Below are 19812 nucleotides of genomic sequence, written 5' to 3'. Positions count from 1 at the left end.
TAATACCTGTTTTAAGCACTAGACCATAAAAAGAGTAGATGCCAAATACTGGCAAGGGGGTTTTGCGGAATTCAAGGCAGTATGACTTACACTTTATACTTTTAATCTAGTCGGGAAGACAAGATCTAAACAGGTTAAAAGTTAAATACTAAGAATAATGAAGTGAAGTAACCACCCAAAACTTACCCAGGCAATAAAGCTTTCACAATTCAGGAGCGGGCAAAGACCTTGTGTGTGTTTGCTGGTGAAGTGCTGCCAATGCCTGGTTTTCTGTTGTGAAATCAAGACTCATTCATTCATTCATTCATTCATTCATTCAACAAATATTTATGGAGCGTCTAAGATGTGTCAGGTGCTATATACATGCTGGGCACACAGAGGTAAGCAAACAGACAAGGGTCCTGGCTTCATGGAGGTAACAGTCTGGTGGGGACAGCTTGACAGGGTACAAATGAACTCACAAATATTTAATTACAGATCATGATGAGTGTTCCGAGAGAAGGCTTACACCAAGATGTGAGAGAGAATGAAAGGGTGGAAACAATTTAATTTGGGGTGTCGGGAAGGTTTCCCAGAGGGAGTGGCATTTGAACTGAGACCTAAAGAACTGGCGTTCACCCCAAGTACTTGATAAAGTAAAAACGCTGATGGCCCTGATGAAATAGTATCTTTTATTTCCACAAATAATTAGCTCAGAGTGTAGAAACAAAAGTGGAAACAGTTTATCATGGTTCTGCATTGTGGGCATTAGGGAAGTCAGTTTATAAAGAGCGTGTTTCCCTGCATACATAAACACACATATCCTTTCTGCCTACATAGTCTCCTGCTCACACTCCCCCCACAATTCTCTCTTCCCACTTCGTAGAGTATATAAAAGAATGTGGGAAGTATAAATAATGTGGAAAGATTATGCCATACCCCTAGCAGGTTTACCTCAGCTTTTTCCAGAAGCTCTTGGGGAGGCATTCAGGGAGGTGAATGTTTTGATCAAAAACTTTGTAATGCCTTCTTCTTGAATGTGGTCATGAGTTCTTAGGAAGTCCTTTATGCTCTGGTTACTATCTCTGAGCCCTCATTTTTAGTTGAGGTCATCGATAGTCCAAATCAGTCTTCATGGGTGACAACACAAGTTTGCCTCAGCCATTCACCTTGCTGAGTCTTATTTCCTGGAGCCACATCACAAAAATAGTTGAAGCAATAATTGTTTTTCAGGTCAAACCGACATAATCGATTAGAGAGGCAGGATAATGTGCCCACAAGCACGCCTACAGAATTAGACTGTCTGGATTGGAATCCCAGCTTTGCCACTGCCTATGTGTGTGATTGTGGTTAGGTTACTTCTCTGCGTTAAGGTAATTCTGAGACATCCTCAACTGAAACCCGTTGGCTCAGATGTGCTTTGGAATCCAGAATATTGCAGATTTTAGAAAGATAATATGTTGCACGCACTCTATATTGCTTAATACCACTAGCTGGATCTAGGGCAATGTCGCCTAATCAAACACATCACTATTTCTTCAGCAAAGCATATGGGTACGCAGACATACTGGAGGCAAGGAAGTCTGCAGAGAGTCTTGTTAGAGACTAGAGTCTAGATTTGGCTGCTGACTTCTAAAAACGACTTGGTTTTCAGAGTTGTAGTATCTCCCTTACAGGTGAGGTGTACGTCTTGGGAAAGTTCAATGAGATGTATGTAAAGTGCTGAGAAGGGAAGGCACCATGAAGTGTGAGCTGTTATTATAAAGTAAATTTACTCGTTATCAAAGCAGTGTAGGCTGAGTATAAACTGAATCTGCAGTGTCGTTTTCTTATTCCTCCCAACAAATGGGCCTTGACTATGTGCCAGGCATACTGCTAGGTACTGCAAGAAAACAAATATGAACCAGACAGAGTTCCTGCCTTGCATTACAGTCATGGCACCCGTGGCCAAGCACACTGCCAGTTTTTTGTCTTTTTTTTTTTTTTTTTTAGCTTTGCATATTCCACTTTTTCCTTGGTATTTCCATGCTGGGCTGTTTGAATTAGGTTAGAATCGAACCAGTCCCCACGTATACTGATATGCCTCATATGTTGTCAAACTGCATGTTTAAAGGAGAGAGGACAGGAAATAATGACTCATGACGCAAGTAACTGGAAATGATTCTCAGATAGGAAGTTATAGTTGGGACAGTAATGAGAGGAAGTACAGTTCAGTTGTATGAGCACTTAGAACAGGATTGAGGGCAGTTGTTATTGGGTGCATTTCTACTGAGCTCATTCTTTGTGCCAGGCACCGTGCTGGGTCCTGGGATTATAGAGGTAAGTCTAGCACTATGCACCCTTTAAGTGGTCTGGGGTTTGCTATCGTTCGCTTTTTCTACATGAACCTGGAGAAAACAACCAACATCCTGAGAGCCTGTGTACTTCAAAACAAAAGGGCTGGAGTAGGTTATAACTAAGCCCCCATTTTACCTTTAAAAATCTGTGATCCTAAATAATTACTTTACTTGACAGAACATATTGACCAACCACTGTCCATCACTCCAGGATTCAATTAAAGAATATGGCCTTTTGTTGCACTAGGAGAAACTTGAGATAGACCTGAGGAAGGACTTTCGATACTGATACAGTGTTAGAACATATTTTATTAGGATTTATTATCTCCTCAAACAAGGTTCTTTCATTTCTCCAATAATGAGTACTGACTAGTGTCAGGCCCTGTTTTAGAAGAGAAAGCCCCTTTTCTGATGGAGCTCACATTCCAGTAGGGCAGAGAGATAATAAAAAGTGATAAAAATGAATACGTAATGTAATTTCAGATAATAATAAGTGCAAAGAAGAAAAATAGAGGCAGGAAAGAGGAGAGAGAGTGCCGGGTTTGTTATTGGATGTTTTCAAAGAGTAGTCAAGGAAGACTTCTTGGAGGAGGTAACATTAGAGTGGAGACCTGAATCCAGTCAGGGAGAGAGCCAGATGAAGAAAGCTGGGAAAGGAAATCCCAGGTAGACTGTGAGTGCTAAGGCAAGGAGGTGAGAAAGAGCTGGCATGTTGGAATAGCAGGAGGCTGCCCAGAGGGAGTGAGGATGTGGGAGAGGGGAAGAGAGTGAAATAGAGAGAAATATGCAGGCTCCTGGAAGGATTTTGGATTTTATTCCAAGTTTGAGGAGAAAGATTTTAGAGAGTTTGAGAAGGGAAGTGACATGATTTGATTAAAAAAGAAAGATAACTCCACTAGAATATGGATTCAGTAGTTATTTATCAGGAATGGGTGTAGCCTTGTATAAATTAATTTAGTCCAGCCTCATACTATTGGTTATGGATCAAATGAAATTTTAACATCTCAACTGTTGAGATGTAAAATATATGTTATTTTCTATATATACTTATCTTTTCTATATATATTTCTTTTACAAAAGGTCTCCTATGAAGACAAATTGCTTTCTAAAGAAAAAGTGTTGCCATTTTTGAGTTAATGCTTGTGCCATCTTTTATCTTCTTTTTTAGTGCAACTTTTGAAAGATATGCTATTTGATCCTCCCTCCTTTCCTTTCTTCCTTTCTTTCTTGTCTTCTTCCTTCTTCCGTCCCTCCATCCCTCCCTTCTTTCTTTTTTTTAAACAAATACTTAATGTTTCATAAGACACCTAGATTCCCTGCATGCCAATGTTAATGAAACCCAGTGTTTTGGGTAGTATTTGCTTGTTGTTGTTTTCTTTCTTAGTGCAAAGTTATCTTGGGAGTACTAAATGATATTCACAGATTTCGTAATCGAAACTTTCAGTTGTTTCTTGTACTCACCTTGTTTGAGACATATGCTTGCTTGTAATACACAAATTCTTTGTTGCAAAAGTGAATGTATGTACTAGAGTAAGTTAAAATAAAGCAAACTCTGAATTCAGATAGAACATCTTTTGAATTTGTTTTTTATGACAACCCTATTTTCTTAGCTATTTATAAAGCTTGACTATGATGCAAGCCCATAATGGCCCATGAGCTCTCTTTTTTTGGAAGCAGCCAGCACACCTACTCTCAGTTATCTTGAAAACTGTGGACAGGCTGGGCTTGCTACCTGAATAATTTAGTAACTGCCTACTTTTGTGCTCAGGAAATATATGTTAAAGCCACAAGAGGGCAGCTTGTCCTCTGAAACCAGGAGTAAAAAGTGCTGTTCTTTAGACATAGGATAATGAGGGTAAGTTTTCAAAATGTTTCTTGCATAAGGAAGCTCTTTTACATTCCCATCCAGCTTTGTCCCCTCAAAGAGATAATGTTTTTGGAAATTAAAAGTTTTAAGGCAAGTTCTTTCATGCAAATCTATTTTTTTCCCTTTCTCTTTGGAATATAAATATCCATTTTTCTGTGAATTTCCCTTTCCCCTATCTTCCATCTCTTCTACCTTTATTCAATCTTTATTGAAGTATAATTTACATATAATAAAATTCACACATTTTAAGTGATATTTGGAACACATACAGCCATGGAACCGCTGCCCCAATCAAATTTCTATCTCTCTAGAAAGTTCTCTTGTGCTCCTTCGCAGTCGGTTTCCCCTTGCAGGTCCCCCATTCCACTGAATCTTTACTCTTTGACACATTTTTACCTGAGACAAAGTATTTTATAAATTTAAAATCATGATCATATACAAATATTAGGGCCTTTTCTAAGAGGCTATATAAGAGCTCTGGAGAGATTAAGGAAATCAGAGACAGCTTCTTTCTAAGATAATTACTGTATATAACTTTTTACTCTGGTTGTGGTTGTTGGTTTAATCTGGCTCATATTCAGTGTGGGGAGGGCTATTGTTAATTGCATGGTCATTAATTATGCATTTGTTCTTTAAAGTTTATATCTACTTTAATAATTGCTAACTTTTATTGCACTTAAATACTTAGTCATATTAATGAACTCAAAAAATCCTCCCTATGAGGGAAGTGCCATTATTATCTATATTTGCAAATAAGGAAACTGGTGTACAGTCATATGTGGCTTTGACAAATAAGAATGAGTTTCCTGATGTGAAATGTTAAGATCAATTAAAACTTCTTAAGAAATGCATGTTCTCATTGATCAAAGAACACAGCTGGAAAAACTGATGCTTTTCTTTACGCACATAATGTCCTTGGTCAGTGTCACCCAGGGCCATGGTTGAACGCCATGACAATTCTAGTTCTGCATCCCTGACCTTGACCACCAAGAACCCCTATATCTGTTTCCCTGGTTCCTGCCTTCACCTTCTGATGGGTCGCCCTGCCTTTACCCTCTTCTGAGTTGTGGTCAGAGTGATCTTTCTAACATGAGGTTCTGGCAGTGTCACCTTCCTTATTAAAATTCTCCAGTGGTTCACTGTGCAATAAAAAGTGAGCTTCTGGTTCCTTGGCTTGTTCAGCTGCACGCCCTGTTGCTCTCCACTGCCCACCCTCAGTCCAACTAGTTGTCATTCTCCAAAAATGCCATGCCCTCTCAGGTCCCTGCACCCAGGAACTGGCTGTTCCTTCCGTCTGGAAAAAGCCCTCTCCTCATCCATCATCCCTGACTGCTGCTCACCCTTCAGGACTTGGCTCACATCTTCCTTGATTAACCTCCGCAGACTTGGAATCAGCTTCTTTCCACTTTCCATTGCCCCTTGTGTATTATAGGTGGTTTCCCATTGTTTTATAATGGTCTTATTCCACCTTTGTACTCCTGGAGAGCAGCGGCTTTGTCTTTTCAACTTGTTTTTTCTAGCCTAGCTTAATACCTAGATTGCCTATCCGACCATTATGTACCATGAAGGTAGAGAAGACACCTACTTTGTTCACCACTGCTGTGCCCAGTGCCTGGCATAGGGCCTGGCCCGTAGTAGAAGTTTAATTAATATTTGCTGAAAGTATGAATAGTGAGTTTTTTAAAAATGTAAATTATTTTTACATGTCAAATTGCAGTGGTTTAGCCCAGGGCTTGCAAACCGAAGGGTTACTGACGTAATCAAGCCATGGACATATTTTGTGTAGCTTCATAGTATTTTAAGTTTTAAATTCAGTCCTTGTACATAGAACATGCCCTCTTCTGTTTACCACTGTCCACACCACTCCTATCGTCTTGCTCTTTGTCTGCCTCACTCGCTTGTTGCCTGCCTGGTCCTGGGACATGAGGCTGAGAGATGCAGGGAGTAGGGCAGTATGTTAGTTTTGCAAGGGCTGCCATAATCAAAGACTGGGTGGCCAAAACAAGAGAAATTTACTTTCTCACAGTTCTAGAATTCTGGAGACTGGAAGTTCAAAGTCCAAAGTCAGTGGATTTGGTTTCTTCTGAGGTCTCTCTCCTCAGCTTGCAGATGGCCACCCTCTCATCGCGTCCTCTCATGGTTATCCCTTGGTCTGTGTGTGAATCTCCTCTTATGAGGACACCAGCCAAATCAGATTAGGGTTCACCCATGTGACCTCATGGAATATTAATTACCTCTTTCTAAAAGGTTATTAATTACCTCTTTCTAAAGGCCCTATTTCTAAATACAGTCACATCTGACTTGGGGTCAGGGCTTCAACATATGAATTTTAGGGGACGCTATTAATCTCATTACAGGCAGGAACGTGAATTCTCAAGTACTGTTGTTGTCTTTACCTTGTGTCTAAGCATGTTTTATAATACATTAATGAAGGGGAACTCAGGAACCATGAGAGAGAGCTGTTTGCTCACCAAGGCAGAATCTGGACGGACATAACATGCACCTGCTCAAACATCTGATTTATACTCTGATCGCTTTGATCTTGGGACTATATTCATGTTTCTTAAACAACTGATATTTAATTAGAACGCCAGGTAGAAAGAACTTAGGTGCTTTTCACTTCGGAAGTATATATTCTTTCATTCTGTTAACTCTGAAAACTGACATGCAGGCTGCAAACTTTTTTTGCCCAGGGTTTACTGGTAAAAGCTGGATAATGACGTGGCGCCGCCTCCGTTTGCTGTAAGCAAACAGCCAGGTCCTTTATTACCCTTGAAACTGACACTCGTGACACAGGTTGGACTCAGAGAAGCCAGTCAAATGCCAAGTTTCTGTGGGTCAAAGTTCCTTCAAGCACTGTATGTTAATTAAAAGCTCAATCTTAGTTAATTAGGCCGTTGAGTTGAGAAGAACTTTAGAACAAATGATTGAGTTGGACCATAGGAGTTAAAAGAATGCAGTATTTTGTTTACCAGAGATAGGTGTGGACTCATGGCCTTTCTTGGAAGGGGCAGGAGTGAGACTCTTGTGGGGTTTTGTTCATTCTTGGTGGGATAGTGGCATTTAAAAAATCTGCTGTACAGAGCCTAGCTAATCAAGTGTATTTACTCAAAGACGAGCTGAGTAGTGATGGAATATTAATTATATATGGGCAGAAATGCCAGCTGTAAAGGGCCTCCAAAGGTAAAGGAACATTTAAAATACTAACAGCTCACAAAGCTTTAAATATTTTGAGTGTTTGGTGATTTACCCTAAAAGACCACAATTTAAATGAATTTAATCATCATAGCTGCCTTTCATTGAGTGTTTTCTTTCATATGGGGCCCCAGGAGCTTCATACCTGCTGTCGTACTTATTGTCAAACGTCCTTAACAGGTGGGTTACATTAGGCCATATCAGATGAGTAAAAGGAGGCTCAGAGAGATTGAAAAAAATCCCCGAGACCAATCATTAGCAAGCAGTAGAGCTTTTTGAGCACCTAAGCAAGTCTGTGGGCCCGTGGGCTTCCCTTCCCTGTTAACACCTCCTCTTTATGCACTTCCCTCTTCTCTCCTTGTTAGAGTAAGGTTTTCTTCCCTGAATGTCCTTTAGCCCATATGAACCTGAATAGCCTTGCAGAGTTGGCAAAAGTATGTGACCTATTTTTTCCACGTATGTGGGCCAGTGGAAATTTCCTATACTGTCTGGTTATGTAGCTTTCCTTGTAGTCCACACACATACGGAAGTGTTTGATATTAATAAAACACCATATTTCTTCTTACCCCCTCCTCCTTCATTTAGCAGTCATACTCTTTACTAGCAGTCTCTGGTTCAGTAGTGTTAATTTTTCTATTTCACAGTTCGTGTAACAGAGACATTAGAAGGACACTTTGCATCAGGTCACCCAGCAGAAGCAGAGATCAGTCATTCCTTGACTCACTGAGGAGGTTTGGTAAGTCAAGCTGGCTCCATCTTCACTATGGCTCAAGCAAACATAATTCATGAGTGGAGAAAAGTAGGTTAACATTACATAGTGTCATCCAAATGCTAATCCCTTCTTTTTTTTTTTTTTTTAACCAACATGTATTGTTTTGCCTCTGGGAGTTTGCTTAATTTACTAGGCCACAGTGCTCTGTATATTTATAAGCATGAATGTCCCCAGAGAACTCCCACAATCAACAAAAAATGACAGAGCTACATTTGAATGACTTTGCTTAAACTCTTTTTAATGCCAAGTTTTTTCTATAGTGTTTATTGCATTTCGTCAACTCTAAAATGCATCTCCCGCCCCACACACACAGTTTAAACATATCTGAAATTATAATGCATCTTATGAAGACTTAGAGTTGGTAAAAATATAGCATTCCTGTGATAATCCCCAAAAAACTAACATTAAATTAAGTGTTGTCTACCTCTTATTTTTCACAAAGTACAGGTGTTTTTTTAAAGGCAAGGGATGAATATTTTTCTGTTAAAAAAGCAAATCAGTAAGAACTCTGTACTTACCAAAGAAAGAATTTCGGATTCTAATACTGGAAGAAAACCTAATTTTTTGGGAGGTGATTTCATATGATGATTCTGAGATTAGTAGCCCTGGGTTCTGATAAGCAGTGGTGCTGGCACTCAGAACAGTTCATGTGAGATCATGGACTAGCTTCCCGGGCGACTGATTCCAGAATCAGGCACTCTTATCCAAAGTCAGGTTCCCCTTCAGCAATCAACATCATAGGACTTGAAACTGAAATACTCTGTGCTATGCCCTCAGAATGATTTGTCAGCACCCGTTTATCTGTGAATGAGTTCAAGTCTACATTCATATATATATGTGGGAAAATAACATCTTTATAGAATTAATGCTGCAGAATGGGCAGGATTCTCCAAGCCACAAGGGGCTGATTTTTATAGGCTTGTATATTTGCAGAACTTCCATTTTAAAGGACCCCATAGGGGATAGTACACTAATCCTGAAATCAGTGGGGATATAGTTAATAAACATTTTCTGAGCATCTACTATGTGCCAGGCTCTGTGCTAAGTACTGAGTAATTAAGAGATGAAGACAGAAAGGATTGTATTTCTGACCTCAGAAAGCTGGTGTAGTAGTCAAGGCAAACATTATGCAATAAAAGAGTAATGAGTGAGTTGAAGAAGTACAGGAAATTAAGGGAGTTTAAAATTGGAGGTCCTGACCTAATTGTTGGTGGGAAGGGCAACCAATAAGAAAGGCTTTTTGGAATTTAAGTGGTGTTTAAACTGAGATTTGAAGGAGAAGAAATGGTTTACTGGGCAAAGGGAGATTGGGGGCAGGTGGTAGTGACTGTACCAGCTGAGAAACAGCATTTGTGAGGGTCTCAACATGTGAGGGTGAGTGTCGGGTCCAAGGGGAAGTATGAACCATTTAATGGGCAAGGGGGTAGAGGAAGAGTGGCTTCAGATGGACAGATGTCTGTTATAAGAACATAGTCAAATTTCTGAAAGAATTTTAGTGACAATCTCAAACAGATGATTAGATTTTTTGTTTTTGTAGTTGACGTAAATGCTTTCTTCTCTATAGTGTTATTTCCCAAAGCTGGATCCCAAGTCCTATTTTCCTGCCAATCCTTTGAATTCACTCCAAATCTATGTTCTTAATTTCTCTAACCTACCTCCCACAGGGAGGTAATTAGCTTCTAGTGAGAGATTGTTTTCTTTAGCAAATGTGTTCTTTTTCTCTACTTTCTTGATGGCATCAGGGAAGGGTGATCATTGGCATGATTGCCCCCACCCAAAGGCCAGAATTTAAAAAGTAGATGGTTTAAATAGAACAGACAGAGGCCAGCTACTTAACCTTGCTTCTGCTTTTGGATCATTATGAGTTTCTCAGGCTTCAAATCTTAGTTGTATGTTGGTATTTTCTATCAAGAGTACTGCTGAGCTCAGGCACTTTGACCAGTAACTAAACTGACGGATTCAGAAATTCACACATGTACACGTACATACGCACATACAAATGGAACCCCAGTTCCATTGAGTTGGCCATCTCAAGCTTGCTGGTTTCTTAATCATGAATTAATTTGATGTGGTCATTTTTTGAGTGGTCTCTTGAGTGTGAGGGCTGACTAGAGCTAGATAGATCTTTTTTCAACAGACCTAATACACGCACGCACGCACACACACACACGCACACGCATACATATACATATACATATGTGTGTGTGTGTGTATGTGTGTGTATTTCATTCGTTCTCCCCATACAGAAGGAAAGAGAATCACTATGATTGATAGAAGGAAATTTGAACTTTTGGTGACTTCTTTGGCCAATCCTCGATCATTACCTACCTGATTTTTCTTAAGCCACGTGACATCTGTGCTCCTTTGTCAAGATGTGAGCATCAGAAGTCAGAAGGTAGAGATACTTAGGAAGGGTGAAGGGAAAACAATCATGGAGTTCCTGATGAAAACTCTAAGTAAAACAGTAAAACCTTTTGAGTGCTGACCCTTTCCTACTCATTCTAGTCTAGATTTTCATTCCAAGTGAGTTAATTAAGAAGTAGATATTGTTTAACCTGTACATTGAAAAGGCAAGTTGCTTTTGAAAAGGAGGAAAAGATAGGCCGCTTAAAACATTGTTTTCTATAGTAAAATGGCTCTTCATGTGTCTGAATTGTAGTCATTTAGTGAAGTCATAGATCTCTTAGAAACAAACTTCCCTGAAATTCCTAAAATTTACCAGAGGATATATCATTCGGAAAATGACCTTCTCATCATTTTTTTTTCACCAGGAAGGCAGACTGTAACTCAAATAGGACTGACAGTGAGCTTCTTACAGTTGCACAACTCCTATGATCTACATAAAGGAAACTTACTGAAAAACAAATACACAAAAAGGTCAAGCAAGTGAGTTGAAACAGATTCTCTTTTATTTAGTCAGGCACTAATAGGGACCTGTCATAAAACGACACCAGAATGCTGAAGGCAATCTCCAAAGGTAGGTTCTAAAGGTGACTTTTCTGCTTTTTCACCTGAAAATAGAAGAGATTTTTTTACATTACATATTGCTTCTTACTATTTACTTGGTACTACATAACATTATTACACAGAGGGGAAAATAAAGGCCTATAATTTAATTTGACTCAAATGAGTAAACCTACTAAGAATCCCCATATGAAAAATACTGTGGCAGGTACATAAAGTATAGACAGATGATTCAGACATGGTGCTTGCCCCAGAAGAATTTAAGAATGAAAGCTTAAGCATTTAGTTAAGAAGAAATACTAACAATAAACCAGGAGTAAATTAGAACAAGCAACATCATAACTCAAATATTTAATGATACTTTTGAAAATGCAGGAGTTAATAGATCTCTTTTTTCATCTGTATCCAGATTTACCAGGAAGTAAACTCATCACCCTCTTATTTGGACTTCTTGCTTTTTTCTGATCTCTGATCCAGTTCAACAAAAGTACTAATTCAGATATGGGGCCTGGTAATGTTGAGAACGTAGGCAAAAGTAACCCTGAAGTCCTTTGCAGTTTATAATGATTCCATGTATAATTCCCTTGGTGATATATGCTGAAGAACTTTCCAAAGAGACCTGGTGTCAGAGTAATTGGACCCAGCTCATACTTAGCCGGTTGCGGGTATAGTCAACCAGTGACTTCATAAAAAGGCATTCTTGTGGCTAAGGTGATCCTGAGGTCTGTTTTCTGGACCCAAGTGAACATATGTTCTGGAAAACTGGTTTTCATAGGTAATAACAGGTTTTCTCAGGGAGTTTGTGGCTCATCCCAAACTGGATGATTTCCCCTTTTAAAATTATTTCATTCACATGAGCAGATTTTCTAGAGCTAGTGGTTCCTTTGGCATCCTACTCTTGTTGCCAAGAAGTAACAGTAACAGAACAACCACATTGCTTTTATCAAGAATGACAAAAATTCTGTGTCCGCAAAATAACTGAGGTCCTTTTGAAACTAAGACCAAGGCCAGTAAAATACAAGGGACATCTTAAGGAATGAATGAAGTGGTTATGAAGATTCAGGCTGGAATGAAAGTTATTGAGGACTCAAGCATTTAAATCTAGGCATGTTAGTACCTGCTGATTTTGTTCATCTCCATTTGTGCAGTCAGTCACCAAGTGATTCTTAGAATCATAAAATGTTGGAAGTAGATGGAACCCTAGAGGCGACGATGAAAATAAATAATAATAACATTTACTGAGGGCTTACTATGTGCCAGGCACATAAGAAGTCTCTTACTTGCATTATCTTTTCCACTTATATTGGCCTTATTTAATTCCTACAATAATTTTATAAAGGTGTTAGGCAAATAGGGAAAATAAGGTATAAAAGAAAATGCGTAACTTGCACAAGGCCACACAGTGCGTGACAAAGCTGGCACACATACCTAGGTCAGTCGTTTTTTTTTTTTTTTTTTTTACAGTGACCTCTTTTTATTCGTGGGGAATGGCCTAATATAGGTAGAGAGATGGAGTCAATGATAAGGGTGAGCTTGGGAGCAACATGAGCTAAAGTGCACGTTCCTGTCCAGTTGGCGGGCAGGCGTAAGTAGGCATTGGTAACACAAAGAAAATAAGGATGATTTGTGGGATTTAAGCAAGTACCAGTAGGGCCAAAGGATCCTCGGAAAAAGGCATGTTCATTGTCTAGAGTTCACTGACTGGCCAGAGTCCTCAGGAGTTCTCTAATGCACGGGTTCAGTGAAAATGACAAAGAGACGTATTGAACATGCACTGTGAAGTAGAAACTGTGTATAGTTTAATGTGAAAATTAAAAAGTGTCATGGTGGGTTCTATGTTGGCCTCCAGTTCTCCCTCACTAAGGAACTGGCTACAGCTCTTAACCAGGGTGACTAAGAGCGCTGTCAGTCAGATCTGATTCCACTCTGCTCTTGGAACTGTTCGTGCTCTAGAACATCTGCTTGTGCTTCAGGTTTCAGTCATTTTGAGAATTAAAAAAAAATACCAACGCATTTGGTATTGGTATACCAAATACCAGACCCATTCACTGCGACTCTGACTTAGTCGGTTTGAGGAGCCCAACCATCGGTACTTTTTGAAAATCCCATAGTTGAGTCTCATGCATGTCCGTGTGGACGACTGCTAGTTTATACTTTTGCTTATTAACTTGGTGACCGGCTGTGAATTGCTTTTTTGGGAGAGCATAATTTGTGTTCTCTAGCGGCTGTTTTCGTTTTTGTTTGTTTTTTATGGTCTGAGAAGATAGATTGGGCCTTAAAAACCTTTAGCTTCTTGTAAGATGCTCACCCTTATCATTGCCACTGCTTGGTGCAGTCCTATCTGAGAGTAGATCTCCTGTTTACACCATCCTATACATGTTCCGTGAAGCACAACTACACATCCTCCCTGTAACACTGCTCAGACTATATGGTTTAATTGAGTTACACCTTTAGGTCTTATAGAGTGCAACAGGCTAGATGTTGGTGCAGCTTAAAGATCAAGGGAACATTTTTGTCTTATGACAAAGCCTGCTATCTATATGTGATGTTCACTTAAAATACACACAGGCATAAATATATACATATTTTAGTTCCACTGTAGGTCTGGTGGGGGGATGTCTCAAAAATCTCTAATGACCCTCCATTAGACACCAATAGGATGAGGTTAAGAGCTCGACTGAGACCAGTATCTTGATTCTAAACTGAGGAAACCAAGTCTGGGGCTTGAGAGAGTGGAGTCCCACAGAAACAGCCGGGCGTAGCACCAAGGCCCCTTGACGGTAATGGTCTTTCCTCTTTTCTCTGCTACCTAAAAAATGTCTTTTGTAGCTTTCCTGTTTATTCACACTACCACCTTCCTAGTCCTAGTCCTGACTTTATTCCTAAGTTATTGCAATAGCTATGGGAAGGAGTGGTGATGGAGGGACCTGGAAGAAATCACATCAAAATGCCAACAGGCTGAGTTTGAATGGTAGAGGTCTAGTTTTAATTTTACATTTGCTTCTCTGTGGTTTGTACATATTGTTTAATAAACAAATATTACTTTGCTAAAGGAAAACCAAAAATCATTAGTGGATTAGCCTTCTTACTGGTTTTGGAATGTATCTATTCTGCAACCCATTCTATGGCTCCTAGCAGATTTGCCTTCCTAAAACATGTTTTTCTCCTGTCCTTATTCTCCTTATACCTCCCGGCTCCTTTTGCTATTAAGAAAAGTCCAAACTCCTGGAATCCAAAGGTCTCCTTAATCTAGCCCCACCCTTCTGCCTGTCCCCTTATCTCTACCACACCCAACACAATCTTCCTTTCTTTCCTGCCAGCATCCTCCCTGTTGCTCACAGAACCAGGAGAACTCTATCCAGTTCCTTTGCTCCTGTTGTTCTGTACATAGAGAGCCCCACACTCTGTCCTTTCCTCTTTACCTGCCCAAATGATATCGTTCTAGGTTCAGCGCAAGTACTTCCTCCTCTTGCTTACTTTTGTCACCTTTTATCTGTATCTGAGATGGCAAATAGGTTTCATGTTATGTATCAGGTTCAAGCGATTGAAAATATGTTGCATGGAGACTTCTGAGAGCCTGTGTTTGCTCAGAGGGGAAGAGTTCTGTGATTTGTAGTGGTTTCTGCCACAGGCAGAAGAGGAAGAAATGACAATGTGTGTTTCATATTTTCCATTCAGACCTATAACCATTCTTTTAGTTAGACCTGTGATGTCCAATATGGTAGCCACTCGCTACATGTGGCTATTTAAACTTAGGCTAATTAAAATTAAATACAATTGAAATTTCACTTCCTTAGTTGCACTACCCACATTTCAAATGCTCAATAACCACATATGGCTACTGGCCACCATACTGCACAGCAAAGATAGAGAACCATTCTATCATTACAGAAACTTTTATTAGCCCTGTTTTAGCCAAATAGTTACATAGCAATGTAAGATAGAATATATTTGTTTTGTGTGGGCGCCCTGTTTTCTCAGTGAGACCAAAAGTTTTTTATGGGCAAGAATTCTCTTACACTTTTGTATCCCTAGAGCACTTAGCCAGTGCTGGGCATGTTGGAAATACTTTGTATATGTTGAATTGAATGTTTAGTACTAATTTGGCAGTGTGCTATAAAGTAGAGTAGTAGAAAGAGAACTAATGCGGAAATCAAGAAACCAAGTTTCTGGCTCCGGCTCTTCTGCCAATTAGTATGTGACTTGGAATATATCATTTAACTGAAGTAGGTCATAATTTCCTCAAGTGTAAACAGTTCTAAACTAGGTTATATTAGAGGATTCTTCTAGACTTGGAATTTTGTGATACATATGGAGTGTTTACTTTTAAACAAAAATTTACACACACACACACACACACACACACACACAAACATACACTCACAATAAAAATTAACAGGTTAAAAAATATTCTAGCTTATTTTAAATATCGTTCATCTAATTTCCCAAAGATATGACTGTCATTTGAGGGTTTAATTCTCTGTCAGATCTACAGCTAAATTCTTCTTCAAAGAGGGTCATAGCAAAGATGAGATGACTCCACAAGTAGAGAATGTCAGAGTTGGGCAAGTGTGATGGCAAATTAGGTAGTTTTTGTCAGTGAGAAGGTGATGTAACATCTACCTAACGTTATGATACTATAGTCAACCAAACTGTATGCAGAAGTCACCAGCTGATGTGGCCCACCTCTTGCCATTGCTCTAAATGAGAGATAGCAAACTATGGCCTGCTCCGCTGTCTGTTTTTGTATGTTTTGTATGTAGCTGAGAATGGTTTTTACATTTTTTAGGGATAGTAAAAAGAAAGAAAAGAAAAAAAACAATATGTAACAGAAACTGTATGGCCCGCAAAGTCTAAAATATTTACTATCTGGCTCCATACTAATGACTAGTGACCTTCATGTACAGATCCAACCACTTTTCAAGGGCAAACACTTTCTGAAATGTCACCAGGGCTTGTGGTTCAAACATAATGAAATAAAACTCCATGCAACTGTGTTTTAGAGAAGCCAGAAGACAGGAAGGGCAACAGCCTGATGGGGAATAAGCCGGACCACTTGGCTCCATTACTTTCACATCTGAAACAGGCAGGGCACTTGACTCTGTTCTAAAGATAGAAAGTGAGTCCTTGGATCCCGAGTCTGTGTGTTCTGGTCTTGACTTTGGAAATTTGATGAGTCAGTTTCTGGCGGTGTCCTCCTTAACGTTCAATATTCACAAGAATAAATTCTGAAGGCCCCTTGAAGGGGAAAGCCGTGACAATCCTTGGCCTCCTAAATTGATTGTCAGGAGGGAGCACAGGCTTGCATCTGTTTAGTCTTCGTTTTCTTTTTCCTCCTGAGGACAATTCATTTCAGCCCTTGAGGGATCTAGATTGAGTGGGCACATTAAGGGCCTGAACTGGAGGGGCAGGCTCAGCCATTAGGGCAGGGCTGGGCCAGGAGCCTTGCCAGGTGGGCCTGAGGTGAACTGCAAAGTTGACAGTTTTAAAAGTAAAAAATAACTCTTTTACTTTTCCTTTGGAGATGACCCATGGCCAGGTGTTCCGCCTCTTGGGTTTCCCCAAACCTCCTTTCTACCTAGGCCTGTTCTCTAATGTTTCACCAAGTCTTGGTTTCTAAAATGCCCCTCTTCTATAATTATCTAATACTACAGTTTTGGCATCTTTTCTTTTCTGATTTATACTTGTTTCTCCTCCCCTTATTCCATTCTCTCCTATTAGGCTATTTTTCAAAGTTTGCAAAGATTTTTGCAAATTCCTTTTTAAAATTACCCTTGGCTTCTGTGTATATAACTGCCCTAAGTATAATCTAGTGTGCATCATCTAATAAAAATCCAAATTTACAAAGCGAAGATTTGAAAGGTTAATCTTCCCTTTGATAAAGAAATCTTTCCCATGTGAAAGACTAGTATCTCTCTCTGATTTATATGTCTGTCAATTTCTACATTACATTAAAGCCATTGGTAATTGGGGGAAGACCCCAAGTTATCTGCAATCGAGTCTATTTTTTTGTATCTGCAGATCATGTGACACAGTGGAGTACATACCCTTGCCCCCAAGCTGGATCATAAAAAATTTACTTTCCCTAGTTTGTTTACTGTCCAGCCTGAGCTCATTAACTATATCCAGTGGCCTAGGTCATTATCATACAAAAGACAGGGCTCACTTAAAACAATGGATGCATTTGCTTCATTTGGTACAGATTCCTCTGGAGAAATTCCCAGCTTATTCTCAAGGGTGATTCTAGCTCAGCACCAAGCTCCCAGTGGCTTCCAATTAATAGCGATGAGCAGTGCCCGTGTACCAGTGCTCCATTCTAGAATTCCAGGGCAAAACAATGCTGTTGTCATGTGTAGAGAAGCATCCATTAGGAAAGTCAGCTCCCAGTCAAAAAGCTGATGGCTAGTTCTGGATGGAATTCCCAGGCACACTGTACTTATAGCCTTGGTTTTCACCATTGCTCTGATAGCAGAACACACAGCTGTGAGACACACAGAGAGAAGATAAGCAATAGAAATTGATTTACTAAAATTTGAGATCCAGGTATGCAGAAAAACCCATCATCTTTGGGAATCTCCATTATTCGGAGTTCAGTGTGAGCCTAATAGTTACAAAGTGTAAGATTCTGGTGTCTGAGCAAGTGCGTTCCTATCTTGTCTTCCACCAATTAATAGCTTCACTGGACTTCTTTGGGTTTCTGTTTCCTCATTTGTAAAATAGGAATTGTAGTACTTGCCATATAGAATTTTGGAGATGATTGCAGAGGTAATACATGTAAATAATTTAGCATTGAGTCTGGTACAAAGTGGGTGCTAAATAAATGTTGTAATTAGTGTTTCAGCACAAATATGAGGAGTATGTCTAGTACAGTATTTCTCAAATGTTTGGGCTCAGCACATCTTATCGGGCAAATAAAATAAAGGATGGTCAATTAGATGTAAACTTCAGATAAGCAAAAAGTAATTTTTTAGTATAAGTATGTCTCAAATATTGTATGGATACTTATACTAAAATATTATTTGTTATCTATCTGAAATTCAAATTTAACTGGGTTCCTTGCATTTTTCTTTGCTAAATCTGTCATCCTTATCTTTATATTCTTAAAAGTTATTAAGGAACCCAAAGTACTCTTATTTATGAGGGTAGTATCTGTTGGTATTTATCAAATTAGAAATTCAAACTAAGAAGTTAAAAATATTTATTAACTTCTTCAAAAATAACAATAGTAAAATCTATTAACATAACGTTCTTATGGGAAAAACAACAACAACTATATTTCCAATTCCAAACAAAGTAAATGGCGAAAAGAGTGCATCATTTATATTTTTGCAAATCTTTTTTTTCCCTCAAATCTCTTTAATGGCTGGCTTGATAGAAGTCAGCTGCGTTTTTGTATTTGCTTTGCCTTCAATCTATTGAGATATGTTATTATCATCAACGTACAGAAAGAAAATTTAGCTTCACAAAGATATATAGTTGGAAAAGGGAGGAGTATTTATTAGTAGCCTTTTCAGTTAATTGTGAACATTCTTTGATACTAAACCCAAATTCTACAAAAGATAGTTTCTTAAAGGTTATTTTCATTGTGGAATCTAAAACCATAGCAATAAACTTTTTATACTCTGTTACATTAAAACCCCCTGGTTTATCTTGTTCTTTGAATAGATCTTTGACCCATGCATGATTCTATAACACCATAAATTGGTCATTTGGAAAATATTGGTTTACTGAGTTGCGAAGATCTTCCAAATACTGACATATTTCCTTATACAATATTAAAAAATCACATTTGTTAATATCATAACTAATCTCATTAGAAAAGCCTTAAATTATTGGCAAGCTATCAAGCTCATGATGGTGAGTACAAGTTCTCCACAATTTTAACTTTTGCTTGAAAGTTTGAATTTTATTATTGATAACAAATACTATCAGTTTTGTTCTTTGACGTGACGAGCATACTTTATTTTTCTAGAAAATGTCTGCCAAATACTCAAGTCTGAATCACCATAGTTTGTCATTCGTTCCTTTAAGCAAAAAAAGTGTTTTATGACAAAGCAGCTATAGTTCACTACGTAACTCAAATAATCCCACAAATGATTTTCCTTGAGACTGTCTATCATCATCATTTGGTATGTAGCAGGACTGCTTTATGCATACTTCCCATTTCATCACACAGAATATTAAAAAGATATGTATTCAAGAGTCAAGATATAATAAAATTAACATTTTCTGCTTCTTTAAGTACATTCTTAAGGAAAACTGGTTCTTAAAAAATACAATAAAAACCTTTGCATGTCCAGTGTTGAAAAATACTGATTCCTAGTACAGTTTTGTGCCACTGCCTTATTTTGTGCTGAGGTGCCAGCAGTTTACTCACTGTTGCCTCTTCATCATTAGTGCAAACGTCACTGTAGTAAAAAAGGCAAAAATATTAGAATTATTATGATAATAGTTATGGCCTTTTGCAGACCTCTGAAAGAAGTCTTAGGGTCTCCCAGGGGGTCCAAGGACTTCACTTTGAGAACTGCTGGTCTAGCAGATGAAGTCCCAGTGAAAGACAGTGCTGGACAGTGTAGATTCGTCATGTGTTTCCCATGCCTTTCCAGCCTCTTCTTTCTTGGGCAATTTGGGAAAACACGAAGGGCTATTGGGAGATTGTTTAGGATCTGGGTTTAGGCTGAAGTGGGTGATGAACAGTT

General features: G+C 38.9%; 1 protein-coding gene across 1 annotated transcript in view; it reads left to right on the top strand.

Annotated features, from left to right (window-relative positions):
* The first annotated feature begins 8021 nt into the window (after positions 1-8021).
* Positions 8022-19812, top strand: part of RBM47 (RNA binding motif protein 47) — an 86886-nt gene continuing 75095 nt past the window's right edge. The window contains 1 exon segment of the mRNA XM_025040213.1: positions 8022-8113. The gene's annotated coding sequence lies outside the window, so the exon portion shown is untranslated.

This window comes from Pteropus alecto, unplaced genomic scaffold, assembly GCF_000325575.1.
Source record: "Pteropus alecto unplaced genomic scaffold, ASM32557v1 scaffold57, whole genome shotgun sequence".
In the NCBI taxonomy this organism is placed as follows: domain Eukaryota; kingdom Metazoa; phylum Chordata; class Mammalia; order Chiroptera; family Pteropodidae; genus Pteropus; species Pteropus alecto.
Note: the sequence above shows the minus strand (reverse complement) of the source record. Positions and strands in the feature narration are given on the sequence as shown.